This window comes from Carlito syrichta, unplaced genomic scaffold (genome assembly GCF_000164805.1).
Source record: "Carlito syrichta isolate Samal-C Ts95f unplaced genomic scaffold, Tarsius_syrichta-2.0.1 Scaffold85561, whole genome shotgun sequence".
In the NCBI taxonomy this organism is placed as follows: domain Eukaryota; kingdom Metazoa; phylum Chordata; class Mammalia; order Primates; family Tarsiidae; genus Carlito; species Carlito syrichta.
This window is the reverse complement of record NW_007029657.1, coordinates 79,365-100,324: the sequence shown is the minus strand read 5'-3', so window position 1 is coordinate 100,324 and position 20,960 is coordinate 79,365. Positions and strand designations below refer to the sequence as shown.

Here is a 20,960-nt window from a genome sequence, read left to right as displayed (position 1 = left end):
AGGAAACGGAAAGAGCAGGAAGGGCGGGGGCGGGCGGCGCGAGGTGACGGGAAGCGTAACTGAAGGGGGTTCCCGGGAAAGGTCAGGGGTGCGCCCGCGGTGGGCGCGTGCGCGGAGGAGGGTTCGCCCCCAGGGGTCGGGCGGCCGAGGCTTCAGGCTGACCCTGGCAAGAGGTGAGGCCCGAGACTCTCATTGTCGGGAAATCCAGGCAGCGAGACGCCGCGCTTCGTGCCGTGGGCGGTTCTTTAACCCCTTGAATGCTCCCCCGAAACGTCGACGGCAGCAGACGGGGCCGGGGAGTGGGCACGAAGGGGACGAAGCAGCACCAGACCCGGGAAAGTTGGGGAGACGTGGGGCGGGCCGCTGCGTGGCCCCTCTCGTCCAAAACACGCCCTCCCCTGCCGGGCGGTTTCGGTGCTCCCGAGGCCAAGGGCAAGCTCGGAGCAGCGCGCGAGAGGGCCCGCGGTTCGGGGGAACGCGGGCCGACGGGGGGAGAGAGGCGTCTGGGCGCGGAGGGGAGCCTGGGCGTGCGGAGCCTTCCGTGTCGTGCTGCAATGCGGCGGCTCCCCGCGCCCCCAGCCGCCCTCCCCTCTCCGCCAGCTTGTCCCCAAGCCCGGCGCTCGGAGCAGCAGCTGATGGCTACGCCGGCGCTGTTTTGGTTTACTTGGCACAGCTTGCCAGCAAGAGATTGTAAATGTGTTCTCTTATTTGCTAGGAGTTACTCATGGATCAAAAATTTGTCAGAATTGCCCTCACCGACTCCACCTACCTTCCTAACTTACGCGCTTGGCACTAGCCCAATCACGAGAATGTGGATGACTAATTATAAACTGAAAGGCCATCCAGTACGTTCCTGAAGGCAGCCTCTTCCTGTCAGCTAGGCTAGATCAAATGAACGCACGCCGAGATGTGTTATCTGGGACTACAGATAAAAGATTTGTTTTACATGCACGCAACAAATCTTTATTGAGTTTCCCGTAGACTAACACTGCTCAGACTGATTAAATGTCTAGGTGGCTAAATATCAAACAATAAAGACGCCACACAGAAGATTCATGTCGTCTAACAAACACTTGAGCACCTATTTTGTGCCAGACTGGATACGGGAGATGCAAAGGCAATACCTGTGTCAAGGAGTTCGTAACACGGCTGGGACATGTCCAAGCCCATTTACTGACAATGGTGAAGCGGAGCTAGATGTGAGAATTAGCCAGCTCTGATAAATAAGACTTGATTACCTAGGAAATGAGGGAAGATAAGAAGTCAAAGATAACTGCATTTTCTAGTTAGGATGATTAGACAGTAATACCGGTAAACCATAGAAGAAGCAACACGGTGTCGTTTTAATGACTAGAATTAGCAATGCATTTGGGCCCAAGTGAAAAATAATAATAATAAAAACAGATTCCATTACAATGGCTTAAACAAGTAAGAGTCTATTTGGTTACTTAACAAATCTGCATGTAGCTTTGTTGGTTCAACAGCTCAAAAACAGCAGTGTCATCATTTCTGTGATTATCTTGACATTTCCCTCACAGTTGCAAGATGTCTGCAGCAGTTTTAGCCTTCACACCCTTGTTCAAGGCAGGAAGATGGGGAAAGGAGTGCTTCAGCCAAAGTAAAAGCTGTTTCAGGGTACTACCTTCATCTCCCCAATTCAGCAAGACTTCCTCTTACATCTCATTGTCTTGGACTGTAATTTGGCAACCTGTAGCTGCAAGGACTTAAGTTTTTCCAAACTCTAGTTTTTCCAAACTCTAGCATAAGACTACAAGGGAGAAAAGTACTGGGAATGGATATTGGGTCAGACAAGTCAGGCAAATAACAGATCTACTACTTAGTTAATATTTAAAGCACCCTTATGAACACTTAAAACACTGAGGGCTGACCAGGCACGGTGGCTCAAGCCTGTAATCCCAGCACTTTGGGAGGCCGAGGTGAGAGAATTGCCTGAGCCCGTGGATTCAAGACCAGTCTGGGCAACTTGGCAAGACCTCATCTCTACAATAAATCAAAACATTAGACAGGCATGGTAGCTCATGCCTGTAGTTCCAGCTACTTGGAAGGCTGAGGCAGAAGGATCACCTGAACCCAGCGGGCAGTCACTGGGGTGGCCATAAGTGTGCCACTGCACTCCAGCCTGGGCGACAGTGTGATTCTCCAACCTTAAAAAAAAAGAAATAAGCCAGGCTCGGTGGCTCAGCCTGTAATCCGTGCCTTTGGGAGGCTGAGGTGAGTGGATTGCCTGAACCTGCAGGTTCGAGACCCGCCTGGGCAGCGAGACTTCATCTCTACAATAAATCAAAAAATCAGCCGGGCGTGGTAGCGCATGCCTGTAATTCTGGCTACTTGGAAGGCTGAGGCGGAAGGATCGCCAGAGCCCAGCAGGTAGAGGCTGTGGTGGCCGGGAGCGGCCACTGCACTCCAGTCTGGGCAACAGAGTGAGACTCCAACTCAAAAAAAAAAAAGAAAAAGAAAAAGAAAACACTGAGGGCTGGCAGGATGGATTGATGTTTCCAGTATTTCAAAAAAGCCATTCTTTTGGGTATGTTATTAACTGGGAAAAGAACAGGCTGAACATTTATACTCAAACATTTGTACTTGTTTGCCATCCCTTATCTCAAGGTTCCCATCCCCTTAAAACCTCAGAGAGAACTGGAACAATAAGGAAGAAGGGACCGGTACGATCAGAGGAGGCCAAACCCTTGTTCAGCTTTCCTTTTGCAGCTACCTTCTTAGAACAACTCTAGGTCTGAGGCATCATTAGCTTGATGGACTACCTAAAACGTCAACTTAATTCCCTTAGAGATTTTGCCTCTGAACTTGGAAAGTCCTGAACAAGCATAGCAAGTTACAATGTCCATTTTAGGGAAATCATAAATCAGTACTTTTTAGCAATTACCTAAACTTTTTTGGAATGTAAAACATCTCTCTTGTGATCCATATCCAAAACTAGGCACATGACATTATTCCAAGCACTCCTGTTCAGTTAACGAGGCATCTTTTAATTGGCCATGAAACGGTATCATCCTAAGACTGTATTTTAAACATTGTCATGATTCTAGAACAGAAGACAGAAATGAGTCCTGGAAAAATAAAGATGCAACCACAAATGTTCTAAAATTTAGTGTTTAACCATTCTGGATGTTATAAACCATGATCATTTAGGATATTAAAATGATCTAAGATGTAATTAATGTTAACTTGGATATTATTAAATTAAATTTGACTTGAGTGTGACTCCATATCTTGAGTCCCTTCATAATTCACTGCAACCTAATAGTATATAATACTAAGCTGGGCATGGTGGCTCATGCCTGTAATCTTGGCACTTTGGGAGGCTGAGGTGGAAGGATTGCTTGAGCACAGGAGTTCGAGACCAACCTGGGCAACATAGTGAGACTGTCTTTACAAAAAATTAAATTATCCAGGCATGGCCCATGCCTGCAATCCCAGCTACTAGGAAGCTGAGGCAGGGATTGTCTGAGCCTAGGAGGTCAAGGCTGTGGTGCTGTGACCATAACCCTGTACTTCAGCCTGGGCGACAGAGTGAGACCCCCACTCAAAAATTAAACAAAAAAAACCATATAGGAGTATGTTTTTCATAACAACTGAGTCTCAACCAGTCACAGGCTGTAGACTGACCAGATCATGCCCAAAGAAGGCAAATGCCTAGCTGCAGCCAATCAAGTTATATGTGCCTCATTTCATTTCTGCCCATAAATACTATTATACTTGCCCACATTGGGGAAGGAAGCGCTCTGAACCTCTTCTGGTTCTGAGGATGACTCAATTTGTGAATTGTTCTTTGCTCAACTAAACTCTTAATTTTTCAATTTCTTTTTCTTTTAACAATGTTTAATCCTATTTAAAAATCTTAGTTTTGAGGGAGAAAGTTACCAGGACCATCTGTGAACGGGACAGTGCATTGCAGAGTGAATATGCAATACATCCTCTCCATCTTGCTTCCCTGTATTAATACAGAAAAGATCTAGTGAAAATGGGCAGCGTTATCAAGAGATAGCACAAGAATGTTCTTTGTGGTAATAGGACAGTTCTGTATCTTTATTATGTATACAATCACAAATCTATACATATGACAGTTTTTTTTTTTAGTTGGAGTCTCACTCTGTCTCCCAGGCTGGAGTGTAGTGGCATGCTCACGGCCACCGCAGCCTCTACCTGCTGGGCTCAGGTGATCCTTCAGCCTTAGCCTTCCAAGTAGCTGGGACTACAGGCACTCGCCACCATGCCCGGCTAATTTTTTTGATTTATTGTAGAGATGAGAGCTTGCCAAATTGCCCAGGCTGGTCTCGAACCCATAGGTCAGGCAGTCCTCTCATCTCAGCCTCCCAAAGCACTGGGATTATAGGCGTGAGCCACCGTACCTAGCCTGTGTGACAGAATGTAATAGAACAAACATATATGTTTAATCTGTAACACCTACCAAGAAATGAGTTCATGCAAAATATAATAAAATCCAGTAAGGTTTGTAAGCTAGTTAATTTGCATTGTGTCAATGCTAATTCCTAATTTGAATAATGTACTATAGTTTATAAGATAGTGCCACCGGGGGAAGCTGGAAGACAGATACACAAGGAACTCTGTAATATTTTTGCTACTTATTTATGAGTCTATAGTCCATGCCAAGGTAAAAGGTTCTTAAAATTGGCATTATTCATTCAACAAACATTTAATACCCTGGAATACAGAAATAAAAGACGAGTGTGTTGGGAAGAAAGACCCAAGCAAACCAACAGTGGGATAAATTCCATGAAAGCAATATGTACAGGGTATTATGAGAGTACGGAAGAAAAACATGTAGGTCAAGAAAGGTTTTTTGAAAACAATAAGCCGGGCTCAGTGGCTCAGCCTGTAATCCCGCACCTTTGGGAGGCTGAGGTGAGTGGATTGCCTGAGCCTGCGGGTTCGAGACCCGCCTGGGCAGCGAGACCTCATCTCTACAATAAATCAAAAAATCAGCCGAGCATGGTAGCGCATGCCTATAATTCCGGCTACTTGGAAGGCTGAGGCGGAAGGATCGCCGGAGCCCAGCAGGTCGAGGCTGCGGTGGCCGGAAGCGGCCGCTGCACTCCAGTCTGGGCGACAGAGTGAGACTCCAACTCAAAAAAAAAAAAAAAGAAAACAATAGAGCAAGGTGGGTGGAAAAGGAAGAAAACCAGCAGAATTTTAAGTGAGCTCTAGTAAGTTTCATTGTGTATTTTTATTACACCCAGTAACTTTTAAAAATTTCATTGCCCATATCATGATTATAATGAAATGTTTTTATATTGTAAGTTCCCTGAAGGCAGAAACCCATTTTACATGACGTTGACTCACCAGTTTTACATAATTTCTGTCTAGAAATGCACTAATATTTTTTGAGTGAATGAGGTTGTTGGCCATGACTGGAACATGGGGTACACGTGAGGGAATGGCAGACATCTAGAGACGGGTGAGAGATATATTGAGAGAGACCATGAAATACCTCATATGTTAAGCTTGGACTCTATCCTAAAGGTAATAGGGAACCATGAGAGGAACATAATCAATTTTGTATTTTAGGAAGATAACAGGAAGAACAGAAGAAGCAAAATGTAGCAACGTCCCAAAATGTCAAAATACCTGAGCAGTTTGTACCTAGCAGGAGAAAGCCAGCTAGACTGTTAGTAATTTCAGGTCCCACGTTGGGGATTATATGTCTACCAGGTACAAAGTGTCCTAGGACTTTGTTTTGTACCTATAATAATAATAACAACAAAAATAATAGCTAGCACTTGGTGAGTATCCATTATGTGTGAGGCACTCGTTTAATTCTTACAGTAACGACATGAGGTTGCTATTACCCCACTTGATAGTTGAGGTGGCTGAGGTGCCAAGAGGTTAAGTAACTCACTGTAGATCATACTACTAGTAAGTAAGCTGACCCTGGGATTCAAGTCTAGGCTGACTTCAGAGTCTATGATCTCAACCACACTGCTGAACTGCCCTTTTCCTCCTAGCAAATTGCTTCTCAGCATCACTTCAGGTCTTAGGAACTACCATGTTCTCCCTTTTCTCTGTCTACCAGTTAGGAAAAATATTTCCCAGAATCCTGAACAGACTCCTCTTTATGTTTTCTTAGCCAGGGAAGTGAGATTGTTATAATTGGTCTCTAGTTACTAGTTGGGAGAGATGGGAAAGAGACCCACCTCTGAACACATTGTTTGAGCCAAATCTGAAACCACCAAGCATGTCTGTCACAAAGACAACCCATGACATCCACATAGCAAATGGGAGTGTATAAGCACTGAACCGGGTTCTATTCTCAATCTGCCACTTAGTAGCCATATGATCCTGGCAAATTATTAAAACTCTCTGAGCATAGAGGTTAAAAAGCGGTCATACTATGCCTTAAGATTCTTTTTTTTTTGGTAGTTGGAGTCTCACTCTGTCGCCCAGGCTGGAGTACAGTGGGACACTCATCAGCCACCCCAGCATCAACCTGCTGGGCTCTGGTAATCCTTCCACCTCAGCCTTCCAAGTAGCTGGAACTACAGGTGCATACTACCATGCCCGGCTAGTTTTTTAAAAATTTATTGTAGAGACAAGATCTTGCCTAGTTGCCTGGGCTGGTCTCAAACCCATGGGCTCAGGCAATCCACTTGCCTTAGCCTCCCAAAGTGCTGGGATTACAGGCTGAGCCATCGAGCCTGGCCTATACCTTAAGATTCTATGAGGATTCAAGGCAATGTAAATAAAGTGCCTAGCACATCCCAGTCATTTTATAAATAATAGTTCTTAATATTCTTTTTCACATGTTAAATGTAGAATCATCGAATGATCCAGTAATTCCACTTCTAGCTATGCTGGAGTCAAATAAAATATAGAGATTAATCTTGAAAACTTTTGGGGAGTGAAGCAAGAATTACAATTTTTTTTTTTGAGTAGGAGTCTCATTCTGTCACCTAGGCTGGAGTGCAGTGGCATGCTCATGGTCACTACAGCCTCAACCTCCTGGGCTCAGGCTGTCCTTTCACCTCAGGCTTCTAAGTAGCTGGAACCACAAATGTGCACTACCATGCCTGGCTAATTTTTTTGATTTATTGTAGAGATGAGGTCTTGCCAGGTTGCCAGGCTGGTCTCGAACCCTTGGACTCAGGTAATCCTCCCGCCTCCGCATCTCAAAGTGCTGGGATTGGCTGGGTGCAGTGGCTCAAGCCTGTAATCCCAGCATTTTGGGAGGCCAAGGTGAGGGGATTGCCTGAGCCCGTGCGTTCAAGAACAGCCTGGGCAACTTGGCGAGACCTCATCTCTACAATAAAATTAAAAAATTAGCCAGGTGTGGTAGCACGCACCTGTAGTTCTGGCTACTTGGAAGGCCGAAGCGGAAGAATCGCCTGAGACCAGCAACTCTACACTGGGGTGGCCGTGAGCATGCCACTGTGCTCCAGGATGGGTTGATGAAGTGAGACTCCAACTTAAAAAAAATAAAGTGCTGGGATTATAGGTGTGAGCTACCGCACCTGACTAAGAATTACATTTTGAAGCATATACAAAGATTGGGTGGTCTTTGGTATGTCAAAAGAAGAAAGAAGGTTGGAGGTTTTATAAAAATGATAAATTTTTTTTTTTTTTTTTTGAGTTGGAGTCTCACTCTGTCGCCCAGACAGGAGTGCAGTGGCCGCTCCCGGGCATTGTAGCCTTAACCTGCTGGGCTCCGGTGATCCTTCCACCTCAGCCTTCGGAGTAGCCGAAATTACAGGCATGCGCAACCACGCCCGGCTGATTTTTTGATTTATTGTAGAGATGAGGTCTCGCCAAATTGGCCAGGCGGGTCTCAAATCCACGGGGTCAGGCAATCCACTCACCTCAGCCTCCTAAAGCACGGGGTTACAGGCTGAGCCACCGAGCCCAGCTAAAAACAATAAATGTTATGTATTGTTTTGAAAGGAAATTAATTGGCACTTAGTAAAGTTTTGGAAAGCTGGCAAACTCTTGTGATAGTGGTGGGTAGAACTAGTCTTAGAGTTGCAGCAGATTGTTTCAGTAGTTATTAGGTAAAACTGGTTTCAAGCTGGGTGTGGTGGTTCATACCTGTAATCCTAGCACTTTGAAAGGCGGAAGCGAGAGGATTACCTGAGTCCAGAGGTTCGAGACCAGCCTAGGCAACATGGTGAGACCTCCTGTCTACAATAAATCAAAAAATTAGCCAGGCATGGTGGCACACACCTGTGGTTCTAGCTACTTGGAAGGCTGAGGTGGAAGGATCACCTGAGCCCAGCAGGTTGAGGCTGTGGTAGCTGTGAGCGTTCCAAGGCACTCCAGTCTGGGCAACAGAGTGAGACTCTGACTCAAAAAAAAAAAAACTGGTTTCAGGTTACAACAGGCAATTTCAGCAGACAGGTTTATAGAGAATTACTTTCTTAGAGCAATGTTATGTACCCTGAGTGCTTTTTCCCCTAGCTCCTCAACTCTGTTTTATTTGGGTATGACAAGAATGACTCATTCATATGATCAACTTTCCAAAAGAATTGAAAGCAGCATATTATGCATACTTGAGCATATTATGTGTACATTGGTTCATAAGCAGCAGCATTTAGAAAAGCCAAAAGTTGGGGGGAAATGTCCTTCCATGGACGGATGGGTAAAAAAAAAATGTATAGAAGCTGGAACATTTCTTCAATGGAATGGAATATTATTCAACCTTTTAAAAGAAAGAAATTGTGAGATATACTACAAAAGGAACTTTGAAGACATTATGTTGAGTCGAATAAGCGGAACATGAAAAGACAAACACTATATGATTCCACTTATAAGGTACACAGAGTAGTCAAATTCATAGCCACAGGAAAATAGAATAGTGGTTGGCAGGGAATGGTGGGAGAATGGAGAGATGTTGCTTAATGGATACAGGGTTTCAGTTGAGAAGAAGATGTTCTAGAGATGGATGGTAGAGGTGGTTGTACAACAATGTGAATATACTTAATGCCACTAAACTGTACACTTAAAAATGGTCAGAATTGTAAATTTTCTGTGAAGGGTGGTAGAACATGCCACCCCAAAATATGCCACTTTGGTATAAGGATTATTTTAAGCTTAAGGCACTTGAAAAGCAGTAGGTGCAAGAAGGACACTCTAACCTCTCCTTTCTTTCCTGAAAGGAGGAAATAAAATTCTCATGTGAAAAATGAAACAGGAGGAAAGAAACATTCTTATCACAGAGAGTCCAGGCTGAGTGCATTCTGTACAAACAGACCTTGCCAAAATAATTTTTTTTTTGAGTTGGAGTCCCACTCTGTTGCCCAGGCTGGAGTGCAGTGGCACGCTCATGGCCACCACAGCCTTGTCCTGCTGGGCTCAGGCCATCCTTCCGCCTCAGCCTTTCAAGTAGCTAGAACTACAGGCATGCGCCACCATGCCTGGCTATGTCAAAACAATTATTGTCTTTCTTTAGTCTCCTCATATATTTTAGTTACTTTTCCACAATTGTCTCTCTTTGTTCAATCTAATATGTAATCATTTAAATTTTGACACATCTTTGGGTCTCCATTTTCCTTTGGGGCCCCCGTGTACCTATAAAAATCTGTAGGCTTTTCTCCTGTTAATCTGTCTTATGTCTCTGACCCAGCCAGAGACCCTAAGAAGGTACAGGTAAAGTTTTGCCTCCCCTATATGTACCACAACAATTTATTTCTATTCTTAGGGACAGCATCTTGCTATGTTTCCCAGGCTAGCATGTAGTGGCTATTCACAGGGGCAGACAGCCCACCATAGCCTTGAACTCCAGGTCTTAAGCGATCTTCCTGCCTCAGTCTACCAAGTAGCTACATCTACAAGTGCACATACCACTAAGTCCAGCTCAAATAAAAATTTAATGAATGAAACTCTAATAAATGCTAAAAAATTGATGAGCCTTGAAACATTATGTTAAGTGAAATAAGCTAGACACAGAGTACAAATTTGATGATTATACTTATATGTGGTACCTAGAATAGTCAAATTAATTAATTAGTTTTTTTATCGAGTGGGGGTTTCACTCTCACTAAGGCTGGAGTGCAGCAGTACAATCATGGCTCACTGCAGCCTTAACCTTCTGGGCTCTGGTGATCCTCCTGCCTCAGCCTCCCAAGTAGCTGGGACTACAGGTGGGCACCATCACACATGACTGATTTTTTATTTATTTTATTTGTAGAGGTCTGTGTTGGCTAGGGTGGTCTTAAATTTCTGGGTTCAAGCAGTCCTCCCACCTTGACCTCTCATAGTGCTGGGATTACAAGCATGAGCCACTGTGTTTGGTCCTAGAACAGTCAAATTTAGAGAGACAGAAAAATAGAAGTTACCAGGGGCTAGGAGTTATTGTTAATGGGTACAGAGTTTCTGTTTGAGAAAGTTCTAAAAATGGATAGTAGTTACGACTGTACAATATTGTGGTGAATGTACTAAATGCCACTGAACTGTATACTTAAAGTCGTTAAAATGATAAATATTATGTACACTGAAAGGATTAGGCCAGGCTCCATGGTTCAGCCTGTAATCCCAGCACTTTGGGAGGCCAAGGCGAGTGGAGTGGGCAACTTGGTGAGACTTCATCTCTACAATAAATCAAAAATTAGCCAAGCATGGTAGCACACGCCTATGATTCCGGCTACTTGGAAGGCTGAGGCAGAAGGATCACCCGAGCCCAGCAGGTCGACACTGGGGTGGCCATGAGTGTGCCACTGCACTCCAAACAGGGTGACAGAATGAGACTCCAACTCAAAAAAATAAAAATAAAAATAAATAAATAAGTAAATTAATTAAGCTATTCGGGCATATTGGCTAGGTTAAAGGCAGTTGAAAAACAGCCAATGCAAAGATCACTTTGGCCTTCTTGGCTGTTTCTTAAAAACAGAAGATGAAATTCCCTTGTAGGAGACACTCTGGGGGAGAGAGTACCTCTAGTAGAGCTATTAGAAGGAAAGGTAACGTCCTTATCTTCAGGAATGAGAAGGTGAAACAGAGCGTACTATACAGGCCTTGTTAAAACAACTCCTATCTCTTAAGCTTCCCCACATAATTTAGTCACATTTTTACAGTTTACTATTCTTTGTCCAATCCAATATGTAAGTAACTGACTGTTTCTTTGAGTCTTCATTTCCTTATGAGGTCTCCCATGTCACATAACTTTGTTAAGTAAATCTGTGTGCTTTTCTCCCATAATCTACCATCTGTCAATTTAATTCTCAGACCCAGCAGGACCCTAAGAGGAGCGAAGTACAGTTTTCCTACCCTTATAATATCTTATTAACAACAACTACAACAATAAAAAGCTCAAACAAAACAGCATTGAACAAAAGCCTGGCTTTGCCAATTACTAGATTTGTGACCCGAGGCAAGTTATCTAACCTTAATTTCCACATCTATAAAATGGAAAAAAATAATAATAGTACCTACTTCTAGGTTTATTATAAAGTTATAAAATGAGATAAGTTAGCAAAATATTAATTTGCCTTAAGCTTAATTGTAGCTTCAATGGAAAATTACTCCAATTCTAAAAATCACCAATGTCCTTAGTACTTTTTTTTTAGTACTTTATCTAGCAAAATTGTTACTATGACAGTGGCAGAGAAAAAATGTACTATTTTAATGATTGGTCACATTTTTTTTCTTTTCAAGGGAAAAAAAATCCTATATTTTAGGAATATTTTTTAACAGGCATATTTGTTCTTAAGATGAATTCCTGGGAGACTGAGACTATGATGGCAGTGACGGTGGCTCGAGTGCAGACACGGTGGCTGCTGCTGTTGCTGGTGGTGGCCATGGCAGCCGCAAGGCAGCAAGTGCCGCTGCTGCTGTGGTCGAGTGACCGCAACTTGTGGGCACCTGTGGCTGACACTCACGAAGGCCATATCACCAGCTGCTTGCAGCTCTCTACGTACCTGGACTCTGCCCTGCAGCAGGGTCCCCGGAATGTGCTGATCTTCTTGCAGGACAAGCTGAGCATTGAGGATTTCACGGCATATGGTGGTGTGTTTGGAAACAAGCAGGACAGTGCCTTTTCTAATCTGGAGAATGCTCTGGACCTGGCCCCCTCCTCGCTGGTACTTCCTGCTGTCGACCAGTATGTAGTCAGCACTCTGACCACTTACCTGCAGGAGAAGCTTGGGGCCAGCCCCTTGCACGTGGACCTAGCTACTCTTCGAGAGCTGAAACTCAATGCCAGCCTCCCTGCCCTGCTGCTTATCCACCTGCCCTACACAGCCCCTTCCAGTCTCATGTCGCCCAGGGAAGTCTTCACAGGGAATGATGAGGTCATCGGGCAGGTGCTGAGCACACTCAAGTTGGAAGATGTCCCTTACACAGCAGTCCTCACAGCAGTCCGCCCTTCCAGGGTGGCCCGTGATGTAGCCATGGTGACTGGGGAGCTAGGTCGCCAGCTGTTACAAAAACAGCCAGCATCAGTTGTGATCCACCCCCCTGTGAGTTACAGTGACACAGCCCCGCGGATCCTCTTCTGGGCCCAAAACTTCTCTGTGGCATACAAGGACGAGTGGGAGGACCTGACCTTCCTCACCTTTGGGGTGCAGGATCTCAACCTGACTGGCTCGTTCTGGAATGATTCCTTTGCCAGACTCTCACTGACCTACGAACAACTCTTTGGTATGGTAGTGACATTTAAGTTCATACTGGCCAGCGCCTTCTACCCAGTGTCCGCACGGCACTGGTTTACCATGGAGCGCCTCGAAATCCACAGCAACGGCTCCATCACCTACTTCAATGTCTCCCATGTCACAGGGCCCAGCATCTATTCCTTCCACTGTGAGTATGTCAGCAGTCTCAGCAATAAGGGCAGTCTCCTTGTGGCCCACACACAGTCTTCACCCTGGCAGATGACTATTCAGGACTTCCAGATCCAGGCCTTCAAGGTGATGGGTGAGCAGTTCTCCTATGCCAGCGACTGTGCCAGCTTCTTCTCCCCAGGCATCTGGATGGGGCTGCTCACCTCCCTGTTCATGCTCTTCATCTTCACCTTCGGCCTGCACATGATCCTTAGCCTTAAGACCATGAACCGCTTTGATGACTACAAGGGCCCTACCGTTTCTCTGACCCAGATCTTGTGACCCTGTGCCAGTGGGGGCTTGAGGGAATGATGGTGTCCAGGATGTCGCTCTCCCACCTTGGGGCACAGCGGATGGAAGGGCTTCCCCTCTCCACACCACAGTATGAGCCCCAAACTCCCCTCAGCCTATCTTGTTCCCTCTTCAGCCTGCTGAGGGGTTTCCCTGGGGCTGCCCAACATCTCTACCAAGAGTTTACATATTCTGCATAGCTACTAGACAAACCTTCCAGGTGCAGTCATTGTGAGGGATAGGCGACATTAGTTCTAGGGTCTACTTTCTCCTCACTTATTCTTGTCTCTCCACCATTATCCCTTGCTATTGATACTGTAAGTGCTCCTTCCCTAAGGTTTGTAGGACTCCCTGTAGCAGCCACAAGCTTGGGGTTCTCTGGGTTTGGGGGGTGTGGAAGTACTACTTAACTGTCACTGCTATTGTTTTTTCGTGATGTTGTGCTAACAAGCAGTACACTGGAGTTTATTTTTGTGGTCTGAGAAGGATGGGACCTCCCCAACAGGTGGGTCGGGTGGGTTTCTGACAAATTCCCACCAGAGTGCCTGCCAGGAGCCTGGGGTGCTTGGTTGTTTTCTTTCTAATAAAATAAAGATGGATCACCATGAAAACAAAATGATGAGTTTTTGCAGGCTGGAAAAGGCATGCTCTGCATAAGAGATTAATAGGAATTTTTGAGGTTCTAGTAAAAAGGGTTAATTGGGCAGGTAGAGAGACTGTGGACAGCAGTGTGGCCAGAATCTAAGAGAAAATGTCTAGGCAGTAGAGATGATGGAGAGACTTTTTAGAAGATATCTAAGACTCTTTTTTTTTTTTGAGTTGGAATTTCACTCTGTCGCCCAGACTGGAGTGCAGTAGTGCAGTGGCACACTCACAGCCACCACAGCCGCAACCTGCTAGGGTCATGCTATCCTTTCACCTCAGCCTTCCAAGTAGCTGAAACTGCAGGTGCGTGCTACCATGCCTGGCTAGTTTTTCTGATTTATTGTCGAGACGAGGTTTTGCCAAGTTGCCCAGGCAGGTCTCGAACCCCTGAGCTCAGGCAGTCCTCTCACCTCAGCCTTCCAAAGTGCTGGGATTACAGGCTTGAGCCACTGCGCCCAGTCTTAAGATTTATTTTTAAACTGTTTGCTGTACTATGCTGTGATATAAATGCTCTCCAATACCCCCACTGCCACCATGATTAAACTGCTAATCACACAACTTTGATTCTGTGTTCAAGAGGGTAAAGAGATGGGACAGTGTCAGTACAGAACATTGAAAAGGGAAAGCCCTTACTTAAAGCATGTGATAAAGACTTAGTATTCCGTAGAGCAGGAACTTGAAATCAGGTATCCAAAGAGATATTTAGGCAGAATGGAGGAATTCCCAATGTGTGGAGAATGGGGAATGAGCCAGATTTTATTCAAATTTCAAGGCATATTATAACCCCAGCTGACCCTAAATCGAGTTATTAGATGTTTTTACATTCAGTGCTAAATACCTCATTTCTCATAAAGCCCATGGTCTGACAATGCATGGGTCAGGAAAGAACCTTGAAACAAGACTTAGGAGAAGTGGATACCAATTCAACTCAGTTAGCTGTGTAATAGTGAACTGCTTTATTCTTTTGTCCCATGGTCCCAATTTATAACATGAGATAATCATTGAGAAGCCAGCTTTGTCATCTGTGCTACTTCTAGATAATACTTCCTTCCAAATTTCTAAGGCCAGTTGTTGCTAGCTTTTAAAAATGACCCTCAATGAGGCCCAGCACAGTGGCTTATGCCTGAAATCCCATCACTTTGGGAGGCAGAGGTGGGAGGGTTGCTTGAGCCTAGGAGTTTGAGACCTGCCTGGCAAATAGCAAGACCTCATCTCTACAAAAAAAATAATTAGCCAGGCAGGGTGGTGCATGCCTGTAGTCCTAGCTACTCAGGATAATGAGGCAGGAGGATCGCTTGAGCTGCAGTGAGCTATGATGGTGCACTGCACTCCAGCCTGGGCGACAGAGCGAGAACTCGTCTCAGAAATAAAAACAAAAATTATGGAAAAACTGTATACCAGTGAATTGGGAAACTCAGACAAAATAAGGAATTATCTAGAAAAATTTAACTTACTAAATTAAATTAAGAAATGGAAAAACTAAATAGACGTATGCACATTAGGTCAGTTGCATCAGTAGTAAGTCTACCTAAAAAATATAAAACACACTATTTTAGGAAATTTCTATCAAACCTTTAAGAAATAGATAATCTTCTCATACAAATTGCTCTAGAGAACAGAAAAAGATGGCAAACTATCTAACTTATTTTATGAGGCTGATATCTTAAAACTATGAAGACATAATATTGAGAATTGAAAATTATAAAACAATTCCACTTATTATCCTACATTCTAAAATCTTGAAATATCAGGAATCTTGCAGTGTATATTAAAATATGTCATGACTCCGGGCTCGGTGGCTCAGCCTGTAATCCCGCGCCTTTGAGAGGCTGAGGTGAGTGGATTGCCTGAGCTCGCGGGTTCGAGACCCGCCTGGGCAACTTGGCGAGACCTCATCTCAACAATAAATAAAAAAAAATTAGCCAGGCGTGGTAGCACGCTTGTAGTTCCAGCTACTCGGAAGGCTGAGGCGGAAGGATCGCCGGAGCCCAGCAAGTCGAGGCTGCGGTGGCCAGGAGCGGCCACTGCCCTCCAGTCTGGGCGACAGAGTGAGACTCCAACTAAAAAAAAAAAAAAAAAAAAATGTCATGACTGAGTTGGAAGTATCCTAGGAATACAAGGTTTGTTTAATGAGAGAAGAACGTATTAAGAATCTGCATTATTAACAAAGTGAAAAAGAAGAAAGGAAATTGTTATTTCAATAAATGCAGAAAAACCATTTGCTAAAGCAACATTCATTAAAAATGTGTAAACTTCTCAGTCAATTTGGAATAAAAGAGACACTACTAACCTGATAAAAGGTATCTAACAAAATAACAATAATACTTAATGATGAATCATTAGAAATCAAGTACAAACTGGGTGTGGTGGCTCATGCCTGTAATCCCAGCACTTTGGGAGGGCAAGGTGAGAGGACTGCCTGAGCTCAGGGGTTCAAGACTAGCTTGGACAACTAAGCAAGACCTTGTCTCTACAATAAATCAAAAAATTAGCCAGGTGTGGTGATGCATGTCTTTAGTTCCAACTACTTGGAAGGCTGAAGTGGAAGGACCACCTGAGTCCAACAGGTCATGGCTGCAGTGGCCGTGAGTATGCCACTGCTCTCCAGCCTGGGCAACGGAGTGAGACGCCTTCTTAAAAAAAAAAAAATCAAGTACAAGACAATGGTATCTATTACCATTTTAAAAATCAGTATTGTGCTGAAGGTCTTAGCAGATTTAAACAAATAAGGAAAATAAGATATTCATTGCCTGAGCCCGCGGGTTCGAGACCCGCCTGGGTAGCGAGACCTCATCTCTACAATAAATTTAAAAAAAATCAGCCGGGCGTGGTGGCGCATGCCTGTAATTCCAGCTACTCGGAAGGCTGAGGCGGAAGGATCGCCGGAGCCCAGCAGGCCGAGGCTGCGGTGGCCGGGAGTGGCCACTGCACTCCAGTCTGGGCAACAGAGTGAGACTCCAACTCAAAAAAAAAAAAAAAAAAAAAGGAAGGACGAAACAAAACTCATTCCACTGGATGTGGATTACATGAGGAAACAATGGTTTGAGTGTCCATATAGAAAATCTACTTTCAAGCCGGGCTCGATAGCTCAGCCTGTAATCCCACGTCTTTGGGAGACTGAGGTGAGTAGATTGCCTGAGCCCGTGGGTTGAAGACCCGCCTGGGCAACTTGGCAAGACCTCATCTCTACAATAAATAAAAAATTAGTCACACCTGGAGTTCCAGCTACTTGGAAGGCTGAGGCGGAAGGATCGCCGGAGTCCAGCAGGTCGAGGCTGCGGTGGCCGGGAGCGGCCACTGCACTCCAGTCTGGGCGACAGAGTGAGACTACAACTCAAAAAAAAAAAAAAAAGACTACTTTCAAAAATTGAAACGAGAAAGCTCAGCAAAGTTGCTGGAATATAAAATCAGTATGTAGATATCAATCGTATTCCTATATATTGCCGACAAAGTTAGAAAATATAATTTAAATCAGTAACAGTAAGAAAAACTATAATTCTAAAATACATTTGTTAAGGAAATTATAAATTAAAAGCTTGTATGCTGTGTAATATCACATAATTTATACTATAATTTGTCCATTCTCTTGTTTCATGAACACTTAGGTGATTTTCAATTTTTTAAATATTGTGAACAGTGCTGCTGCAACATTTTAAATATGTAAATACAAGATCTTTTCTTAGGATGTTTCTAGAAGGAAAGCTGCTGTTTCATGGGGTATGACACATTTCCAACTTTTCTAGGTACTGCCAACTTGCTCTCCAAAGTGACTCTATCAGTTTACTCTCACCAGCAGTGTACATACATTTCTGTCACTCCATATCCTCCTTTACCCTTGATGTTGTCAGACTTTACATTTTTTTCCTTAATCTAATAGTTACAAATGGCATCTCATGGCAAATCCAAGCATGTACACTTTCTAGGTATGATGACTTTTGTTTTTATTCCCTGCTATTTCCTGAGAGCTAGAATTGTGCTGGACCTATTGTAGGCACTCAAATGTGCAGTGGATGAATGATCACTATAGTGAAGCTGAGCATCTTTGATGTTAAAGAAGAGGCTTAAGGTAGGGAAGTCAAGACTACCATTACCTCGTATTTAAAGTTTTCATCTGGATCAACAGTGTCAACTGAGGGAAAGTTGAAATCACTCTATTTAAAAGACATAGATTGTCAAAGGCAACACTGACCACCAGAACACCAGGAAAGACACTGGGCATAGGCATCCAAGATCTCAGCTCACTCTCCTTCCAACTAAGTAGGACTGCAACTTTACATATATGGGTAGATTTTTTTTTTTTGAGACAGGGTCTTGCTCTGTTGTCCAGACTGGAGTGCATCATAACTCGCCGCAGCTTGGAACTCTTGGGCTCAGTGACTCTCCCACCTCAATTTCCCATGGAGCTAGGACTACAGGTGTGTGCCACCATGCCTAGCTAATTAATTAATTTTTTTTCATTGAGACAGGTTTCACTGTGTTGTGAAGGCTGGTCTCAAACTCCTAGGCTCAAGTGATCCTCCAGCCTCAACCTCCCAAAGCACTGGGATTAGAGGTGTGAGCCATGGTGCATGGCTGATATGTAGATAGATTAATTAGCCTCCCTGATCTCAGGTATACTCTTCTTAAAACAGATGAAGACAATACCTGTTTGGAATTCTTGGGCAAAGAATACACAGTTCATGAACTGGACCTCAATACATAAATAGCAACCATCATTTAACCTCAGACACTCCACCCTGTCCTACACAAAATGTCTCATGTACAAAAACTATTCTTGTATTAGAGGTCTAGGTGAAATCTTATGCACTAGGTTGTACTGCCCTATGTCTCATCCCTAACGTCTTCCAGCACTGCCTCAAATGCAGAGCTTCCAGTAAACTGACCTTTTTGAGATGCACTCATTCTTGTCCTGCACTCTGCTTCCCACTCTGGGATTCCTTGCTGATCTGCCTATTGGCTCGCTCAACTATGAGACATGGAAGCCCTGTATGACTAAATATGAGTTACCATATCTCTTACCTATTTACTAAATAGTCACTAAATTCCCAAGGATGCTCCCGTCTTGAGCCATCCCCATAAGGAGTTCTTTGTTCTCCCACTCCACATACACTCCAGGGCTAGAAGATGGCCACAAGCTTGTGGCAGACTCAAGTTTTCTGGGGATTGAATATAAAATTTAGGCCAGGCTCAGTGGCTCAGCCTGTAATCTCAGTACTTTGGGAGGCCACGGTGAGTGGATTGCCTGAGTCCAGGGTTCGAGGCCTGCCCGGACAACCTGGTGAGACCTCGTCTCTATAATAAATCAAAATCTATTAAAATATTCAGTTCAGCCGGGCTCAGTGGCTCAGCCTGTAATCCCAGCACTTTGGGAGGCCAAGGTGAGAGGATTGCCTGAGCCCGCAGGTTCGAGACCACCCAGGCAACTTGGCGAGACCTCGTCTCTACAATAAATCAAAAATTAGCGTGCTACTTCCAGCTTCTTGGAAGGCTGAGGCAGAAGGATCGCAGGAGCCCAGCAGGTCCAGCCTACAGTGGCCAGGAGCATGCCACTGCCCTCCAGCCTGGGTGACAGAGTGAGACTACAACTCAAAAAAAAAAAAGGTTTTGTAGGCTGCTGTGCTGAAGTCGAAAAAGTACTTGGAGAGAAGAAGACATTTGACAATGTTTGGAGGTAGAGATTGTAGTTTGAATGTCTCCAAAATTCCTGAAGAGGGATTGTGTTATGAGGGCTCTGCCATCATGAACAGATTAATCCGTTCAAAGATTAAGGGATTAATGGGTTAACAAGAGAGTGGGACTGGCGACTTCTAAGAAGAGGAAGGGAGACACCTAAGCTAACCCTATTAGCCCACTTGCCATTTGATGTCCTGTGCTACCTCAGGGCTCTGCAGAGTCTCCTCCAACCCGAAGGCCCTCACCAGATGTGGCCTGAACTGTCTTGGATGTCCCACCCTCCAGAACTGTAAAAAATAAATTTTATTTCTTTACAAATTCCCCAGCTTCAGGTATTCTGTTCTATGCCACAGAAAATGGGCTGAGATAGTAGGCATAACTGTATTTCTGTGGGTGAGACTGTTAACTGTAATGAGAAGGAACTTCAGAAACAGAAAAAGAAGGAGGGATGGGAAAAGGGGACAGCATGTCAACACTTAAAGGAAGTAGGTGAAAAATCAACTCCAGGGAAATCTCCAGGATGATACTCTATTCTCACTCGCCTGGTAGCAAAAATAATGGTAAACTTCATCTTCTAGTTCTATAGTATGTTGTTCCATTATGCAATTGTTTTCCAAGTAGAAAGCTATTTGTAAGGAGAGTTTTTGTTCATTATGTCATCCTGGCAAAGATGGTCACAGGAGTTTCAGTCCTTACCACTTGGACAGAGGATCTTTGGTTTCTCAGAGACTTGAGGACCTATTGTCAAAAGAAGATAGAGAGGATCCTAAATACAAAAAGCAGAGTTTCATGATATGTTCTCTGAAAATAACTTATCACTTTTGGATAGAGTTAGACTAAACTAGGAAGTTAAAGGAATGTATTAGAACTTGTCGAATAGCTTGATATAATTGTGTACTGAACAGAATGACTCATGAGCAAGGTGTAGAGATGTTGGATTGCGTGATGATACAGCAATGTGAGATCACAGTTAAGCAAGTGAACTGAAAACGTTCTAGTTGTATTAACCTACAGGATAGTTTCTCTTGGCTTATTTTGTTCTTGGTCATTTTGACAAGGAATAATCCAAAATTTGAGCTGTAACTACACTAATAAACAGAACACATCTTCTCAGTTGAAATTGCCTTAAAATATTTTTATTGAAAAGTGACCAAGTGCACATGGCTAAAATTTAAATGGTGTGGAAACATTAAAGTGTACCTCCTTTCAATTCCTGCTTTCCTGGTCTCCCAATATATCACTTCACTTTCTTCTTGTTTGCGTGGTTCCTGAAGAGACCTGTCTCTAACGCTTCTCGTCTATAGGTAATCTGGTTTTTTCCCTCTGGCTTTATTCAGATTTTTTCTTTATCTTTGATTTTCTTTACTTTAAATAATATGTCTAGGTGTAATTTTTTTTGGCATTTATCCTGCTTTGTCAGTTCACTGAACTGTCTAGATGTGTGGTTTGGTGGGACATTAATTTGGGGCATCTCAGTCATTACTATTTCTTTTTTTTTTTTGAGTTGGAGTCTCACTCTGTTGCCCAGACTGGAGTACAGTGGCCGCTTCC

The 20,960-nt window shown here is 43.9% G+C and overlaps 1 pseudogene across 1 annotated transcript; it reads left to right on the top strand.

Annotated features, from left to right (window-relative positions):
- The first annotated feature begins 11,756 nt into the window (after nt 1-11,756).
- LOC103259293 lies at nt 11,757-13,303 on the top strand (annotated as a pseudogene). The gene has a single exon (XR_504228.2). The product of XR_504228.2 is annotated as a V-type proton ATPase subunit S1 pseudogene (transcript).
- Nucleotides 13,304-20,960: the final 7,657 nt, after the last annotated feature.